At 38.3% G+C, this 19,627-nt stretch overlaps 1 pseudogene; it reads left to right on the top strand.

Moving 5' to 3' along the window:
* Positions 1-208: 208 nt before the first annotated feature.
* LOC100664841 (UDP-glucuronosyltransferase 2B4-like) overlaps positions 209-19,627 on the top strand; it is a 134,270-nt pseudogene continuing 114,851 nt past the window's right edge.

Here is a 19,627-nt window from a genome sequence, read left to right as displayed (position 1 = left end):
TTACAATAAGTTGTATGTTATATAAATACAGGGCATTATTTTTTAATTTTTGTCTAGCACAGGGTTTTTTTTTTTTAATATCCTTTGTGTGGATATGCCACTTTTGTGTATTCAGTAATCAGTTTATAGACATTTGGGTTTTTCCACTTTTTGACTATTATGCTATTCATGGATAATGCTATTTATGAGCATTGATTTCCAAGGTTTGTGTGAATGCATGTATTCATTTCTCTTGGGAAAATACACAGAGGTAGAATTGGTGGATCATATGGTAACTTTATGCCAGACTGTTTTCCAGAATGGTATGTATAAGGGTTCCAATTTCTCCACATTCTTTTTTTCTAATACTAATTCTTTTTAAAAAGGTTTGTTTTTGCTGAAAATATAGACACAACAAAACACACACTCATTCAACAATTTCTACTTGTACATTTCAGTGACCTTGATTACATTCTTCACATTGGGTCATTATTTCACTATCTCTCCACAAATTATTTCACCACCATTACTTAGATTCTCCACATACTTGACAACACTTTTCATTATCTGTCTTGATTATAGTCAACCAAGTGAAAAGTAACGATGTCACTTTGAAAACTAAGGTGGACCTGACCCAAGCCATGGCATTATCAATCGCAACATATGCATGTGAATGCCGGAAAATGAATAAAGAAGACCGAAGAAGAATTGGCACCTTTCAATTGTGGTATTATGAAGAATATTGAATATACCATGGACTGCCAAAAGAACAAACAAATCTGTCTTGGAAGAGTACAACCAGACTGCTCCTTAGAGCAATCATGGTGAGACTGTGTTTTACATACTATGGACATGTTGTCAGGATAGATTAGTCTCTGGAGAAGGACATCATGTTTGGTAAAGTACACGGTCAGTGGAAAAGAGGAAGACCCTCAAATAGATAGACTGACATAGTGGCTGCAACAATGGGCTCAAGCATAACAATTGTGAGCATGGCACAGGATTGTGGCACATAGGGTCGCTATGAGTGGGAACTGACTCGATGGTACCTAAGAACAATGACAACAATTTATATAACATAGAAAAATCTTAAAACCTACTCACAAAAAAAAAAAAAGTATATGATTCCATTTATATGAAATGTCCAAAATAGAAAAATCTATAGAAACAGAAAGTAGATTAGCAATTTCCTAGGGCTAGATGGAGAAGGAGGCTGGGAAGACTGAGAGAAGATGGGTAAGGGACACAGGATTCCTTTTTGGACGGGCTAAAATGTTCTAAAATTAATCGTGGTGGTGTTTGTACAACTCTGTGCATATACTAACAACCATTGAATTGTACAATTAAATTGATGAATTTTTTGGTATATGAATTATATGTCAATAAAGATTTTGCTAGATACAAAAAGTCTTGAACCATGATATCCAAAAATATCTTAATGCAATTGTATAATTACTTTTTCTTTAGTTCTTGTGTCAAGGAGACTGCAGTCACATGTGACTTCAAACTGCCACAGTTCTTAACACTATTTTAGAAACTATTATATAACACAGATGACACCCAAATGTTAGGTCCTCGACTCTTAGCTGTGTGATAGCACTTACGATAAAAAGGATATTAAGTACCCGCATAAAACACAAGGTCATCTCCCCTTTGCTTTTTTTGATCTTGGTATGCTCTGGTTATTTATGTGATGTGTCTACTTTGCCTGTAAGACTTGTATTTTGACTATTGATTGATTTCTCCTGGAATATAAGTATGAGCAATAGCAAAAGGGAACAGCAATTTGAAAAGACGAATTCATTTGAACAGGATGTCTATGAAATGGATGTCACTTCTGCTAATACAACTGAGTTGTTGCTTTAACTGTGGAACTTGTGGAAAAGTGCTGGTGTGGCCAACGGAATATAGTCATTGGATCAATATAAAGACAATACTGGATGAACTTATTCAGAGGGGTCATGAGGTGACTGTTCTAACATCTTCAGCTTCCATTCTTATTGATCCCAACACACCATCTGCTATTAAATTTGAAGTTTATCCTACATCTCTCACTAAAGATGATTTTGAGTTTCTTTTCAGGAAATGGACCAGGAAATCATCAAATGATCTGCCAAAAGACACATTTTGGGCATATTTTTCAGTAGTCCAAGAAATCACTGGGGAATATTCTGATTGTATTCAACAGCTCTTGAAAAATCTAGTTTTCATTAAGAAACTAATGATGAAATCACAACAATCAAGGATTGATGTCATTCTTGCAGATGCCATTGGTCCCTGTGGTAAGCTGCTGGCAGAGCTACTTAAAATACCCTTTTTGAGGCGGGGCCAAGATGGCTGACTAGGTAGAAGCTACCTCGGATCCCTCTTGCAACAAAGGCTTGGAAAAAAAGTGAACCGATCACATACATGACAATCTATGAACCCTGACCATCAAACACAGATCTAAAGAGTTGACCTGAGTGACAGCGACTCAGCCAGCACAAACAGGTTGCACAATTATGCGGCGAATGAGAGAACGAGCAACCACGTGGGAGCAGCGACTGTTTTCGGAGCATGGAGCCAGAATCCCAGTCATAAAACCTTGGCGCCGGGCTTTGGACTAGGTGCAGGGGAGCTGAGCACAGCTTCCTGAGATGGCGCAAACACAGGACACAGCCCTAGCCTCCTGAAGGGACCTTGGGGGATGCCCAGCCAGTGCACGCAGGCAGCGCAGCAACGTGGCTGACATGAGGAGAACTCATTGGGAGGCAGTGACTGGTCTTGGACCCTGGAGTGCGGCATTCTAGCCAGGGAAACTTGGCGCTGGGTTTTGGACTGGGAACAGAGGAACTGACCACGGCTTCTGAGACAGCAGAAGCAGAGGATGCAGGCCTGACCCTCGGAGACAATCTCGACCCGGGCAACACACACAGGCTACACACCCCTCAAGAATCTCAGATGAAAGAGTCATCACCAAGCAAGATAAGTAACTTTGTCTATATTCCTGGGTGCTACTCTCTCCTATCTATCTGATCCCCACCCTCCTCTTCCCAGGCAGCTTCCTTAACATTGGAATTTCCTGGGCCAGAGAGTGAAGTGCTCTGCCATTTTTTGTTCTGTTTTTTTTTTTTTTTGGTCTTTTGCTAACCCATTCTCCTGACCTGAGAGAAGCAGCTACAAAAAAACCAGGGATCGAAAATCCTTCCCTGACTTCCCAAAATTTGTCTAAAAATACAGAACCAGCTCCAGCCAAGCATATGAGATCCACAGTCTTGGGCTTTCATCCCTACAGGGAACAAGATGGCTATTATAATGCAAAGGCATTCTGATAGGGATCTGATTGTAACTGTTTTATCAGATTACTGGAAAGACAAGTTTCCCAGGTCTGAAATCTCTACCTATTAAACAGAGCCCTCACTGACCCACAATAGGGAAGTGAGGGCTGAAGCTCCACCCAAACCAACTAGCCTCCTGCCATAGGGGTCTGAGGAGAGTGACACCTACCAATCTGTAGAGGTACACGCATTGGGTTCCTAAGGTACAGCTGCAAAGCCCACCCACCAAAGTGCTTTAGGAATACAGACACACCTACCTCACTGGCACATGGGGGAAGCCTGTCAGCATCCTGTGCCCCAAGTGTGTACACAACTATCACCACTACTCCTCTAAGTGAACAGGTGACAGTATACACCACACAATTCGTAACCCAAAATCAGATTCTCCTCAAGAATTGTGAATGCACTCTTAGGTTTATATATCTGGTAACAGCCCAAACCACCTGGTAATAGGACATAAGTGATTCAATGGCTACAACAATCAAGACAGCACAATCTAGTAGCCCATCTACGTATACTGAAAGAAAACAAAACAAGAAAAGACTCAGTGAGTAAATATAAAATAAATCATTACAATATCTTATAGATGGCTCGGGGACAGCAGACGATATCAAACTACATAAAGAAGCAGACCATGATTGCTTCTACAACTCCCCAAATTAAAGAATCAAAATCTTTCCCAAATGAAGATACAATCCTGGAATTGCCAGATGCAGAATAAAAAAACTAATTTACAGAATGCTTCAAGACATCAGGGATGACCTCAGAAATGAAATAAGGCAAATTACAGAAAAAGCCAAGGAACACACTGATAAAGCAGTTGAAGAAATCAAAAAGATTATTCAAGAACATAGTGGAAAAGTTAATAAGCTGCAAGAATCCATAGAGAGACAGCATGTAGAAATCCAAAAGATTAACAGTAAAATTACAGAATTAGACTACTCAATACGAAGTCAGAGGAGCAGAATCGAGCAATTGGAATGAAAAGTGGAGGAGGTGGAGGATAAGGGAATTGACACCAATATAGTTGAAGGAAAATTAGATAAAAGAATTAAAAAAAAAAAAATGAAGAAACTCTAAGAGTCATGTGGGAATCTATCAAGAGGAATAACTTGCGTGTGATTGGAGTTCCAAAACAGGGAGGGATAACAGAAAACACAGAATAGTTGAAGATCTGTTGGCAGAAAACTTCCCTGACATCATGAAAGACAAAAGGATATCTATCCAAGATGCTCGTCAAATGCCATATAAAATTGATCCAAAAAGAAAATCAGCAAGACCTATTATCATCAAACTTACCAAAACCAAAGGTAAAGAGAAAATTTTAAAAGCAGTCAGGAATAAAAGAAAGCTCTCCTACAATGGAGAATCAGTAAGAATAAGTTCAGACTACTCAACAGAAACCATGCAGTCAAGAAGGCAATGTGAGGACATACATAGAGCAGTGTAGCAGAAAAACTGCCAGCCAAGGATCATATATCCAGCAAAACTCTCTCTCAAATATGAAGATGAAATTCAAATATTTACAGATAAACACAACCTTAGAGAATTTGCAAAAACCAAAGAAAAGCTACAAGTAAAACTAAAGGAAATTGGTCAGAAAATCAATAATATCAGATACCAACACAACACAAGGCCACAGAACAGAACATCCTGATATCAACTTAAACAGGGAAATCACAAAAGCATATTAAGATTAATTTTATAAAGAAAAAAATGCTCAAAACAGGGAATCATTGAAGTCATTAAGTAAAAGATCATGATAATCAAAAGAAGGGACTGAATACAGGAGGCATAGAACTGCCATATGAAGAGGAAAACAAGGTGATATAGGATGATACATGTTATGTTTTTACTTAGAAAAATAGGAGTAAATATTAAGGTAACCACAAAGAGGTCTAAAAATTCCATAACTCAAAATAAAAACCATGAAAAACATAACGACTCAGGAAACATAAATTCAACTACTATGAAAATGAGGAACACACAATTTACAAAGAAAAACGCCTCAGCACAAAAAACTAAGTGGAAAAATGAAATTGTCAACAACACACACATAAAGACATCAAAATGACAGCATGAAACACATACTTATCTATAATTACGCTGAATGTAAATGGACTAAATGCACCAATAGAGAGACGGAGAGTCTTAGACTGGATAAAGAAACACGGTCCGTCTACATGCTGCCTACAAGAGACACACCTTAGACTTAGAGAAGCAAACTAAAACTCAAAGGATGGAAAAAATTATAACAAGCAAACAACAATCAAAAAAGAGCAGGAGTGGCAATATTAATTTCTGACAAAATAGACTTTAAAGTTAAATCCACCACAAAGGATAAGGAAGGACACTAAGTAATGATTAAAAGGACAATTGACCAGGAAGATATAACCATATTAAATATTTATGCACCCAGTGACAGGGCTAAAAGATACATAAAACAAACTTTAACAGAACTGAAAAGTGAGGCAGACACCTCCACAATTATAATAGGAGACTTCAACACACCACTTCTGAAGAAGGATAGGACTTCCAGTAAGAAGCTCAATGGAGACACGGAAGACCTAATTGCTACAATCAACCAGCTTGACCTCATAGACTTATACAGAACACGCCACCCAACAGCTGCAAAGAATACTATTATTTTCTAGTGCACACGGAACATTCTCTAGAATAGATCACATATTAGATCATAAAACAAACCTTTGCAGAATCCAAAATATCAAAATATTACAAAGCATCTTCTCAGAACACAAGGCTATAAAAGTGGAAATCAATAACAGAAAAATTAGGGAAAAGATATCAAACACTTCGAAACTGAACAATACCATGCTCAAAAAAGACTGGGTTATAGAAGACATTAAGGAGGTAATAAAGAAATTCATAGAATGCAACGAGAATGAAAACACTTCCTATCAAAACCTCTGGGACAGAGCAAAATCAGTGCTCAGAGGGGAATTTATATTGATAAATGCACACATACATAAAGAAGAAAGAGCCAAAATCAGAGAACTGTCCCTACAACTTGAACAAATAGAAAGCGAGCAACAAAAGAATCCATCAGGCAACAGAAGAAAACAAATAATAAAAATTAGAGTTGAACTAAACGAATTAGAGAACAAAAAAACAATTGAAAGAATTAACAAAGCCAAAAGCTGATTCTTAGAAAAAAATTAACAAAATTGATAAACCATTGGCCAGACTGACTAAAGAAACACAGAAAAGGAAACAAATAACCCGAATAAGAAATGAGATGGACCATATCACAACAGACCCAACTGAAATTAAAAGAACCATATCAGATCATTACAAAAAATTGTACTCTAACAAATTTGCAAACCTACAAGAAATGGATGAATTCCTAGAAATACACTACCTACCTAAACTAACACAATCAGAAGTAGAACAACTAAATAGACCAATAACAAAAAAAGAGATTGAACAGTTAATCAATAAACTGCCAAGAAAAAAAAAGCCCTGGCCTGGACGCCTTCACTGCAGAGTTCTACAAAACTTTCACAGAAGAGTTAATACCACTAATACTAAGGCTGTTTCAAAGCATAGAAAATGATGGAATACTACCTAACTCATTCTATGAAGCCACCATATCCCTGATACCAAAACTAAGTAAAGACACCAAAAAAAAGAAAATTACAGACCAATATTCCTCATGAACATAGGTGCAAAAATCCTCAACAAAATTCTAGCCAATAGAATTCAACAGCACATCAAAAAATAATCCACCACCACCAAGTGGGGTTTATACCAGGTATGCAAGGTTGGTTTAATACTAGAAAAACTATTAATGTAATCCACCATGTAAATAAAACAAAAGACAAAAACCACATGATCTAATCAATTGATGCAGAAAAGGCATTTGACAAAGTCCAACACCCATTCATAATAAAAACTCTCAGCAAAATAGGAATTCAAGGAAAATTCCTCAACGTAATAAATACAAAGCCAACACGAACATCATTCTAAATGGAGAGAGCCTGAAAGCATTTCCCTTGAGAACGGGAACCAGAAAAGGATGCCCTTTATCACCGCTCTTATTCAACATTATGCTAGAGGTCCTAGACAAAGAAATAAAGGGCATCCGGATTGGCAAGGAAGAAGTAAAATTATCTCTATTTGGAGATGACATGATCTTATACACAGAAAACCCTAAGGAATCCTCCAGAAAACTACTGAAACTAATAGAAGAGTTTGGCAGAGTCTCAGGTTATAAGATAAACACACAAAAATCACTTGGATTCCTCTACATCAACAAAAAGAACATCAAAGAGGAAATCACCAAGTCAATACCATTCACAGTAGCCCCCAAGAAGATAAAATACTTAGGAATAAATCTTACCAAAGATGTAAAAGACCTATTCAAAGAAAACTACAAAGTACTAGTGCAAGAAACTAAAAGGGACCTACATAAGTGGAAAAACACCTTGCTCATGGATAGCAAGACTTAACATTGTAAAAATGTCTATTCTACCAGAAGCCATCTGTACATACAATGGGCTTCCGATCCAAATTCCAATGTCATTTTTTAATGTGATAGAGAAACAAATCACCAACTTCATATGGAAGGGAAAGAAGCCCTGGATAAGTAAAGTATTACTGAAAAAGAAGAAGAAAGTGGGAGGCCTCACTATACCTGATTTCAGAACCTATTATACAGCCACAGTAGTCAAAACAGCCTGGTACTGGTACAACAACAGTCACATAGACCAATGGAACAGAATTGAGAACCCAGATATAAATCCATCCACATATGAGCAGCTTATATTTGACAAATGCCCAGTGTCAGTAAATTGGGGAAAAGATAGTCTTTTTAACAAATGATGCTGGCATAACTGGATATCCATTTGCAAAAAAATGAAACAGGACCCATACCTCCCACCATGCACAAAAACTAACTCCAAGAGGATCAAAGACCTAAACATAAACACTAAAACAGGAAAAAAAAAAAATAGGGACAACGTTAGGAGCCCTAATACTAGGCATAAACAGAATACAAAACATTACTGAAAAAGACGAAGAGAAACCAGAAAACTGGAAGCTCCTAAAAATCAAACACCTATGCTCATCTAAAGACTTCACCAAAAGAGTAGAAAGACCAGCTACACACTGGGAAAAAGTTTTCAGCTATGACATCTCCGACCAGCACCTCGTCTCTAAAATCTATACGATTCTGTTAAAACTCAACCACAAAAAGACAAACAACCCAATCAAAAAGTGGGTAAAGGATATGAACACACACTTCACTAAAGAAGATATTCAGGCAGCTAACAGATACATGAGAAAATGCTCTCGATCATTACCCATTAGAGAAATGCAAATTAAAAGTACAATGAGATTCCATCTCACTCCAACAAGGCTGGTGGGAATGTAAAATGGTACAACCACTTTGGAAATCTATCTGGTGTTTTCTTAAAAACTTAGAAATAGAAGTACCATACAACTCAGAAATCCCACTCCTCGGAATATACCCTAGAGAAATAAGAGCCTTTATATGAACAGATATGTGCACACCCATGTTTATTGCAGCTCTGTTTTCAATAGCAAAAAGCTTGAAGTAACCAAGGTGTCCATCAATGGATGAATGGGTGAATAAGTTATGGTATATTCACACAATGGAATACCACGCAGTGATGAAGAACAGTGACGAATCTGTGAAACATTTCATAACATGGAGGAACCTGGAAGACATTATGCTGAATGAAATTAGTCAGATGCAAAAGGACAAATACTGTATAAGACCACTATTATAAGATCTTGAGAAATAGTATAAACTGAGAAGAACACATACTTTTGTGGTTACGAGGGGTGGGAGGGAGGGAGGGTGGGAGACAGTTATTTACTGATAAGTCAGTAGATAAGAAGTACTTTAGGTGAAGGGAAGGACAATACTCAATACATGGAAGGTCAGCTCAACTGGACTGGACTGAAAGCAAAGAAGTTTCCGAGATAAACTGAATGCTTCGAAGGTCAGCAAAGCAAGGGCAGGGGTTTGGGGACTATGGCTTAAGGGGACTTCTAAGTCAATTGGCATAATATATTCTGTTATGAAAACATTCTGCATCCCACTTTGAGGTATGGCGTCTGGGGTCTTAAATGCTAACAAGCGGCCATCTAAGATGCATCAATGGGTCTCAACCCACCTGGATCAAAGGAGAATGAAGAATGCCAAGGTCGCACGATACCTATGAGCCCAAGAGACAGAAAGGGCCACATGAACTAGAAACTTACATCATCCTGAGACCAGAAGAACTAGATGGTGCCCGGCCACAACCAATGACTGCCCTGACAGGGAACAAAACAGAGAACCCCTGGGGGAGCAGGAGAACAGTGGGATGCAGACGCCAAATTCTCATAAAAAGACCAGTCTTAATGGTGTGACTGAGACTAGAAGAATCCCAGCAGTCATGGACCCCAAACCTTCTGTTGGCCCAGGACAGGAACCATTCCTGAAGACAACTCGTCAGAAATGGAAGGGACTGGACAATGGGTTGGAAAGAGATGCTGATGAGGAGTGAGCTACTTGTGTCAGGTGGACACTTGAGACTGTGTTGGCATCTCCTGTCTGGAGGGGAGATGGGAGGCTATAGAGTGTTAGAAACTGGCAAAAGGGTCACAAAAAGAGAGACTGGAAAGAGGGAGTGGGCTGACTCATTAGGGGGAGAGTAAATGGGAGTATGTAGTAAGGTGTATATAAGCTTATATGTGACAGACTGACTTGTTTTGTAAACTTTCACTTAAAGCACAATAAAAATTATTTAAAGAAAAAAAATACCCTTTGTGTATTGTGTCCTGTTCACTATTGGCCACACATTTGAAAAGTACAGTGAAGGACTTTTAACCCCTCCTTCTTATGTACCTATTGTTATGTTAGAATTACAAGATGGAATGACATTCTTGGAGAGCATAAAAATATGATATATGTGCTTTACTTTGACTTTTTGTTCCAGATATTTGAGAAGAAGAAGTGGGATCAGTTTTACAGTGAAGTACTAGGTAGGTCATGTTTTTAGTTGATAGAATGAAATCTTAACTTTCCTTGTGTCTTTGATTTTGAGTTTGTGTAAATAAGAAGAGAGAGGAATTTGTTTTTTGTAAGTAAAAAATGAAATGAACTATCAATCTCACAAATATTTTAGAGAGGTTTCTATTACAGAGTCAGTTGGAGGAACCCGATAGACCATCACAAAGACAACAGACACCTGAAAGTCAGAAACTCAAAAATTAAGACACTTAGAATTTCTTTAATTAATTGCATATCTATTTTAATGTACTTTTATCTTTGAAAAGTCATTATAAACCTCAGTGAATGTCTGGATGATAATAGAAATGTAGATTGAAGAGTGACACATGATTTCTAGCAAAACTGTCGATGTAACAAAAACCTGTTGCCGATGAGTCTATATTGACTCATAGAGATGCTATAGGACAAATTAGGACTACTCCATAGTATTTCCAAAGAGCTGCTGGTGGATTTCAACCACTGACCTTCTGGTTAGCAGCAGAGCTCTTAACCACTGTGCCACCAGGGCTCAAACTATCTATGTAGCATTGGAAAAATAACTTCTTCTATAGCTCAATTTTCTTATTCATTAATTGAAATATTTTTTTCCATATTACCTTCTGAGGATTCCTTCTCAGTTGAGAGATAAAATGGCTCTATCCCAAATTAAAAAAATTTATACTTTTTGTCTACAACATTTTATTAATCTGCTAACCAAATAGCCATAGTCCAGATAATATAATTCTGCACAACTTGTTTCTAGTGAACCCTAACGATTCCACAATTTTTCACTAAGTGCTTACAACTCCTCTTTCTTACAGGCCCATCAAGCTTTTGAAGGGTTGACATACAAGTTATTAATCTGTATTCTTTGGAAACTATGTGTCTCTATTAAAAAATAAAAATCACACCTATTTCCATAATTTTATTGAAAAATTTCCAGTTGTTAATTGCCAAGAGTTTTATTTGTTAATAAAATTTTATTCAGCTCTGAACTTGAACCAGATATAGTAGTTGATACAAGGAACTGAGCCATACTTACAAAACCTCACAGTTTAGTTGGAAAACTGAGCGTCAAGGGACTGACTTAGTAAATTGTAGAAACTAGACTTAGTACTTTGGGAAAAGGTGTTTCCATGTCTGTGGTAGGATTGATTGGGGAGCTCGAATTCTAGTTGTTTGCATTATTGCATGTGTTATTTTTGCAACTTTGTTGTTGTTGTTTTTGGGTGCTATCTAGTCAGTTCTGACTCATAGCGACTGTGTGTACAACAGAACAAAACACTACCTGGATCTGGGCCATCCTCATAATTGTTGTTATGCTTGAGCCCATTGTTGCAGCCACTGTGTCAGTACATCTTGTTGAGGGCCTTCCTCTTTTCTTCTGACCCTGTACTCTGCCAAGCATGATGTCTTTCTCCAGGGACTGATCCCACCTGATAACATGTCCAAAGTACTCGAAAGGTAGTCTCGCTGTCCTTATTTCTAAGGAGCATTCTGGTTGTATTTCTGCCAAGACAACTTTAGAGAAACCAAATGCATATTTAATTCTGGTTGTATTTCTTCCAAGACAACTTTAGAGAAACCAAATGCATATTTAATTCTACAGTGCCTTAGGTTCAATAACTGTTTATGATGGTGAATATACTGATGTGGCATTAGAGATCTAAGTCTCCTCTCATACTTTTAAACAACTTTAGCTGCATTATTCCAAGCTCCCTTCTGAAAATTTCTGATACCCGGGTGACAATTTTCTGAAGTTGCTTCTACCTTTTGTTTCTCTCTTTTCAGGAAGACCCACTACATTATGTGAGACAATGGGAAAGCTGAAATATGACTCATTCGAACTTACTGGGATTTTGAGTTTCTTCGCCCACTTTTGCCACATTTTGATTTTGTTGGAGGGCTCCAGTGCCAACCCGCCAATCCCTTGCCTAAGGTAAACCTGTTACTGTTGGTTTTGTATTTTCAATTGAAATGATTCTATGGAATTTTTAAAAGAGAATATATACATTTTGGCAAAGAGGTGAACCTGGATGAAACACTTAAATTTTGTTGCAAGGATTTAGGCTTTTCACCAGTATTGTAGCTTAGAGGAAGACCATTCCTAAACAATATAAATGGGTGAGCATAAATGAGTGCTCCCAACAATATCTGCAGCCAACCCAAAGTGTTTTTCTTCAGTGCCTTGGTTTACAGCATTGAAACTATTCATCATTTGAAAACTCAGGGTTTTACATCTTTGAGAATAAAAGGAATTGTTTAGTGTATCTATCAAAGGAAGTGTTTTCTGCTGTATATCAGCCCTATAGTAAAACTCCGTTTCTGTATTAAAAAAAAAAAAAAAAGTTGCCTTTGAGTCGATTTCAACTCATAACAACCCTATAGAACAGGGCAGAACTGCCCCACAGGGTTTCCAAGGAGTGGTCGACCTTGGAACTGATTTGAACTGCAGACCTTTTGATTAGGAGTCGAATGTTGAACCACTGTGCCAGCAGAGCTCCACTGAGTATATAGGTATCTACATCATAGCTGCCTGATAAAATGAACAAAGAAAATGTATCCCGTACATCTAATAAGGACAATAAATTCTGTATACATAATAAAAATCAACTAATTCTACCAATTTTTTCTGAAAATTCTCTTTGTTCAAAATTACAAAATAATTCTGTCAGCATATAGAATAATATACCTTATGAAGGAAAGGAAGAAACTAATATATTTTAAATTAATATTACAACTTTAAGACATAAGTAAAAAGCAATCATTTTTGCACTAGTAAGCAGTCTATTAAGAGATCCATTTTGTCTACCTTCTTATTGGCAGCAACATAAAACTGAGATCCTATTCAAGGACTAAAAGTCAAAACTTATCTCGAGTGCAAATTGTTTAGGCTATATGGAATATCTTTTGTAGAGTTCAAAAGTTATGGTATGATTAATGATAATTTTATCCAATCGAATCTTATTGGGGAAAAATTTTCCTATTCACGTTAAAGGAAAATGACAGTGTTAGGAGGAGGAAGAAACAGAGGAGGTAAAGGACAATGAAGAGTACCACAATAGTTAAAATATTTATAGTAAATTTTATTTAAATTGAAGAAACTATATGGACATTCCAATATGTAACTACAAACGTATATTCATGGTTTTTAAATGGAAGTCTTATGACTATTTCATAGAAATTCCAAACTCAAAGCTTTTTTTTTTTAATATTAGAGATTCTTAACCTCTGGACAATAAGGGGTATATTAGGGGAATATTTGGGAAACTAAGAGAAAGTTTAAGATGTGACATAGTAGGGTTACGTAACTTAGAGAAATATGGAAATACAATCATCACCACCATAACTAACTTTTCTTAGTGTTCATAGTTAGGAAGTAAAATGCTAATGACTCCCAACTGAAAGAATTCTTCAGAAAACGTTCTGGAATAAAAACATGTGATGTATTAGAACTATGATCAAAGAGGTGTCATTATGTTGATTCCAAATCATGGTGATCCCATGTGTATCAGAGTAGATCTGTGCTCCATAGGGTTTTCCTTGGCTGATTTTTTCAGAATAAGATCACTGTGCCTTTCTTTTGGTGCATCTCTAGGTGGACTTGAGCTTTCAGCCTTTTGGTTAGCAGCTGAGCACAGTAATCATTTGCACTGTGCTGAGACTCCAGTAGAAATATAACTGTATGGAATTAAAACTGAGTTAAGACCCTGCTGTGATCCCTCCTTTCAAGAATGTATATTAGTAGTTAACAACTATAAATGAAGAGTCAGGATTCCTTTCACTACTGTGTAGTAGCTTAATTTCATTTCTAGCTTCCACAAGGCACATACATAAACAAATTTACACAAATATACATCATAGAGGCCATAGATTGCATATCACACATCTCCTTCCAAAGGAACTGATTGATTAATTATGTTAAAAAGCAGCCACTATTATGATAATTTCTATCAATACTTGAAGATCCCTCTGTGGCGCAAACCTACAGAACAAAAGGCTGGCAGTTCCACCCTACCAATGGCACTCGGAAGAGAGGTCCAGAGATCTGCTTCCATAAAGATTACAGCCAAAAATCCCATGGCACTCAGTTCTACCCTGTAACACATAGGGTTGTCGTGAGTAGGAATCGACTCTGCAGCAACAGCTTTGGTTTTGTTTGTCATTGTTTGATTTTTTCTCTTAAGTTGTTTGTCAACAAATTGAAACATATTGTTCAATGTTTTTTTGCTGTTTCATGATGAAGCAATTTCTTTCTTCATAGGAAATACAAGAATTTGTCCAGAGCTCTGGAGAATATGGTGTTGTGGTGTTTACTCTTGGGTCAATGGTCAGGAACATTACAGAAGAAAGGGCCCACACGATTGCATCAGCCCTTGCCCAGATTCCACAAAAGGTAGATAAAGTGTCTTAATGGTGAGCAACTACTTCCCTAGTCTCTTCAACTCTATAAAGTCTCTGATTATAGAAATTGACTGCAGAAAGGTAAACTATCATGATAACAACTATTTATCTCAAATTTTAGTTTGAAAACAGAAATTTTGGTGATAGATGTTAATATGATGTCTTTTTAACTGATAATTACTTCAGCAATAACATTATAATGCGAAATACATGTTTCATAGTTGCAGTGTGAAGTTTTGGCATTATAATGATGTTGTAGCCAGGTATACAGGAATCACTGAATTCTGTCCTGTCATTTGCTCCTCTTTCTTGCAGGATTCCTGAGGTCGCTATACTTACTGCAGACATTATCAGAAAAGAGTAGTAGAATTTTAATTTGGTTGTTAGAATACTAGGTCACATATAAAAGTAAAAAATATTTCACAAAACAATAAAGTCTGGGGAACATGACACTGTAGACAGAAGCACCATGCCACCCCTTTGCAGCAAAAACCTGAAAAACTAAGTAAAACAGATACAAACATCAATCCTGAAGTCCTAAGCATTGAAGACAAGATAAAGAACTTGATCAAGCACCAAATGCAATAAGAAGCTGACAGAGAAGGGAGAATTAGGACAGTTATGGAGTGGAGGTCCCCTACCAGCTAACATGGTACTGACTTGTCACCTTGGACTATAGCCAGCAAGGAACACAGACAGGGAATACGGAAAGGCAACTTCATAGAACGCCTACCAGAAGACAGAGCACCCAGTAACCAGGGATACGATCATCCACCTCCACACTTCTTCCTTCTAGTCGGCCTCTACAGCTTTTCTACAGGCCACTGTCACTCGACCAGAGAAACACCAGCTCACTTCCACCCAAGTCTACCCCGCCCTCACAGGTCAGCACCTTCAGCACCATTTTTTGTTGTTGTTTTTTTTTTTGTTTGTTTTACCTTTCTTTGTTTGTTTTTTCTCTCACTCTTCCTTCCTTTCCCTTCTTCTGGCCAGCTGGCCCTGTGTGCAGTCCCCACCACTTCTTGAAGGGCTGTGCAACGCTGTTCAGACAGAGAGCCATCAGCCAGGCCTCTCCAGTTCTATGCCAGATTCACCAGCCAAGTCTCTAACCTACTTTTTTTTTCAGTTTCTTCTCCTTTTCTCTTTCTTCCTTTCCTTTCTCCTGCCCACTTAACCCTGTACACTGCCCCTGTCCCTTCTTAACAGGCAATGTTGCACTGCTTGGCTAGAGAGCCACTGGCACACTAACTCCCCAGGCCCATTCTGCCCCCAACAGCAAGCTCCTTTACTGCCATATTTTTGTTTGTTTCTTTCTTTTCTCTCACTCTCTTCCTCCCTTCCTTTCCTTCTCCCATCCACCTAGCCCTGAACACTACCCCTCCCCCCGTTTTTCGAGAGGCTATGCTGAACCTCTCAGCTAGAAAACCTCTGGCACACAGCCTCCAAGGGTCTACACCTCCCCCACAGGTCAGCTCCCTCAGCACCATATTTTATTTTTCTTTATTGTTCTCTTCCTTTTTCCTTCTCTCTCTCACCTAGGCCTTATGCTACCCCCACCTCTTCCTGAAGGGCCATGTCACTACACCCAGTAAGAGAGACATCAGTGAACTACCACCAACTTCCAAGGCACCTCTAATGGCCAACTGCCTCAGCAACATATTTATTTTTGTTGTTGTATTTGTATTATTGTTTTTTTTGTTGTTGTTGTTTCTTCTCTCGCTTCCTCTTTTTCCCTTTCCTTTCTGCTGCTGACCTACACTGTACACCACCCGTGCCCCTTCAGGACAGTCCAAGCTACACCACTCAGCTAGAGGGCCACTGGCACATGGTCCCCCCAGGTATGCCCTACTCCATGCACCAAATCTTTCCACGACTCCATTTTATTTACTTTATTTTTGCTCTGGCTCTCTCTCTTCTTTCTGTCACACACTTAGCTCCACACATCATATCCTCTCCCGTCTTTGCTGCCTATCTACACTGTGTGCTGAGCACTGTGCACGTGACAGGCAGCAGCATATTCACCCTAACCTTGGCGCATATACACATGCAGCCCTCGTCCCCTGAAGTGACCTTGGGAGAAGCCCAGCCAGTGCATGCAGGCAGCACAATGATGCAGCTGACTGGAGGAGAAGTCACCGGGAGGCAGTGACTGGTTTTGGAGCATGGAGTGTGGCGTTCCAGCCGTGGAACCTCGGCGCTGGGCTTTGGACTGGGAGTGGAGGAGCTGCCATGGCTTCTGAGACAGCACAAGCACAGGACAAGGCCTGACACTCAGGGGCAATCTTGACCCACCCAGCACACATACACAGGCTACACGCCCTGTGGGAATCTCAGATAAAACAGTCATCACCAAGCAAGATAAGTAACTTTGTCTATATTGCTGGGTGCTACTCTCTCCTATCTATCTGATCCCTACCTTCCCTGCCCCAGGTGGCTTCATTAACATTGGAATTTCCTGGGCCAGTAGTGAAGTGCTCCACAGTTTCTCTCTCTCTCTCTCTTTTTTTTTTTTTTTCCTTTTCCTAACCCATTCTCCTGACCTGAGAGAAGCAGCTATGAAAAACCCAGGGACAAAAAATACTTCCCTGACTTCCCTAAATTGGACTAAAAATACAGAACCAGCTCCAGCCAAGAATACAAGATCCACAGTCTTTGGCTTTCATCCCCACAGGGAACAAGGTGGCTATTATAATGCAAAGGAAATTCTGATAGAGATCTGACTGTAATTGTTTTAGCGGATCACTGGAAAGACAAGTTTTCCAGGTCTGATATCTCTACCTATTAAACAGACCCCTCACTGATCCATAACCGGGAACTGAGGGCTGAAGCTCCACCCAAACCATCTAGCCACCTGCCAAAGGGGTCTGAGGATACTGATACCTACCAGTCTTTAGAGGTACATCCATTGGGTGCCTAAGGTACAGCTGCAGAGTGCCAACAAAAGCACTTTAGGAAGAGAGACACACCTACCTCACTGGCATGTGGGGGAAGGCTGTCAGCATCCTGCCCATCCCTGGAGTGTAAGCTTCTGCTGCTACTAGAATCTAGTGCACACAACTCTTACCATTACTCCTCTAAGTTAATAGGTGACAGTCTACACCACACACTTGGTGACCCAAAATCAGAACACTTAAGCTGATTCTACTCAAGAATAGTGAATAGACTCTTAGGCTTATATATCTGGTAACAGCCCAAACCACCTGGTAATAGGACATAAGTGATTCAAAGGCTACAACAATCAAGACAGCACAATCTAGAAGCCCATCTGTGTATATGGAAAGAAAACAAGACAAGAGAAGACTCAGTGAGCAGATACAAAATAAAGCATTATAATATCTTATAGGTGGCTCAGAGACAGCAGTTAATATTAAACCACATAAAGAAGCAGACCATGATTGCTTCTACAACTCCCCAAATTAAAGAATCAAAATCTTTCCCAAATGAAGATACAATCCTGGAATTGCCAGATGCAGAATATAAAAAAACTAATTTACAGAATGCTTCAAGACATCAGGGATGACCTCAGAAATGAAATAAGGCAAATTACAGAAAAAGTCAAGGAACACACTGATAAAGCAGTTGAAAAAATCAAAAAGATTATTCAAGAACATAGTGGAAAAATTAATAAGCTGCAAGAATCTATAGAGAGACAGTATTCAGAAATCCAAAAGAAAACAGTAAAATTACAGAATTAGATAACTCAATAGGAAGTCAGAGGAGCAGAATCGAGCAATTGGAATGCAGAGTGGGGGAGGTGGAGGATAAGGCAATTGACACCAATATAGTTGAAGAAAAATTAGGTAAAAGAGTTTAAAAAAAAATGAAGAAACCCTAACAGTCATGTGGGAATCTATCAAGAAAAATAACTTGCGTGCGATTGGAGTTCCAGAACAGGAGTGATAACAGAAAACACAGAGAGAATAGATGAAGATCTATTGGGACAAAACTTCCCTGACATCATGAAAGACGAAAGGATATCTATCCAAGATGCTCATTGAACCCCATATAAGATTGATCCAAAAAGAAAATCACCAAGGTATATTATCACCAAAATTGCCAAAACTATACATAAAGAGAAAATTTTAAGAGCCAAGAATAAAATAAAAGCCACCCTCAAAGGAGAATCAATAAGTTCAGACTACTCAGCAGAAACCATGCAGTCAAGAAGACAATGGGATAACATATATAGAGCATTGAAGGAGAAAAACTGCCAGCCAAGGATCGTATATCCAGCAAACCTCTCTCAAATATATGAAGGTGAAATTAAAACATTTACAGATAAACACAAGCTTAGAGAATTTGCAAAAATGAAACCAAAGCTACAAGGATTACTAAAGGGAATTGTTTGGTCAGAAAATAAATAATACCAGATACGAGCACAACACAAGGTCACAGAACAGAACATAGCCTGATATCAACTCAAACAGGGAAATCACAAAAACAAACTAAATAATTTTAAAAAGAAAAAAATGCTCAAACAGTGAATCATTGAACTTACAATGTAAAACATCACAGTAATCAAAAAGAGGGACTAAATACAGGAAGCTTAGATCTTCCATATGGAGAAGAAAACAAGGCGATATAGGACGATACAAGTTAGGTTTTTACTCAGAAAAATAGGGGTAAATATTAAGGTAACCACAAAGAGGTCTAACAATTCCATAATTCAAAACAAAAACCACGAAAAACGTAACGACTCAGGAAACATAAATTCAACTACTATGAAAATGAGGAAAACACAATTTACAAAGAAAAACGTCTCAGCACAAAAAAACCAAGTGGAAAAATGAAATTGTCATCAACACACATAAAAAGGCATCAAAAAGACAACACTAAACTCATACTTATCTATAATTACGCTGAATGTAAATGGACTAAATGCACCAATAAAGAGACAGAGAGACTC

This window comes from Loxodonta africana, chromosome 5 (assembly GCF_030014295.1).
Source record: "Loxodonta africana isolate mLoxAfr1 chromosome 5, mLoxAfr1.hap2, whole genome shotgun sequence".
Classification (NCBI taxonomy): Eukaryota; Metazoa; Chordata; class Mammalia; order Proboscidea; family Elephantidae; genus Loxodonta; species Loxodonta africana.
The sequence above is the reverse complement of the archived record's forward strand: the minus strand, read 5'-3'. Positions and strand labels throughout refer to the sequence as shown.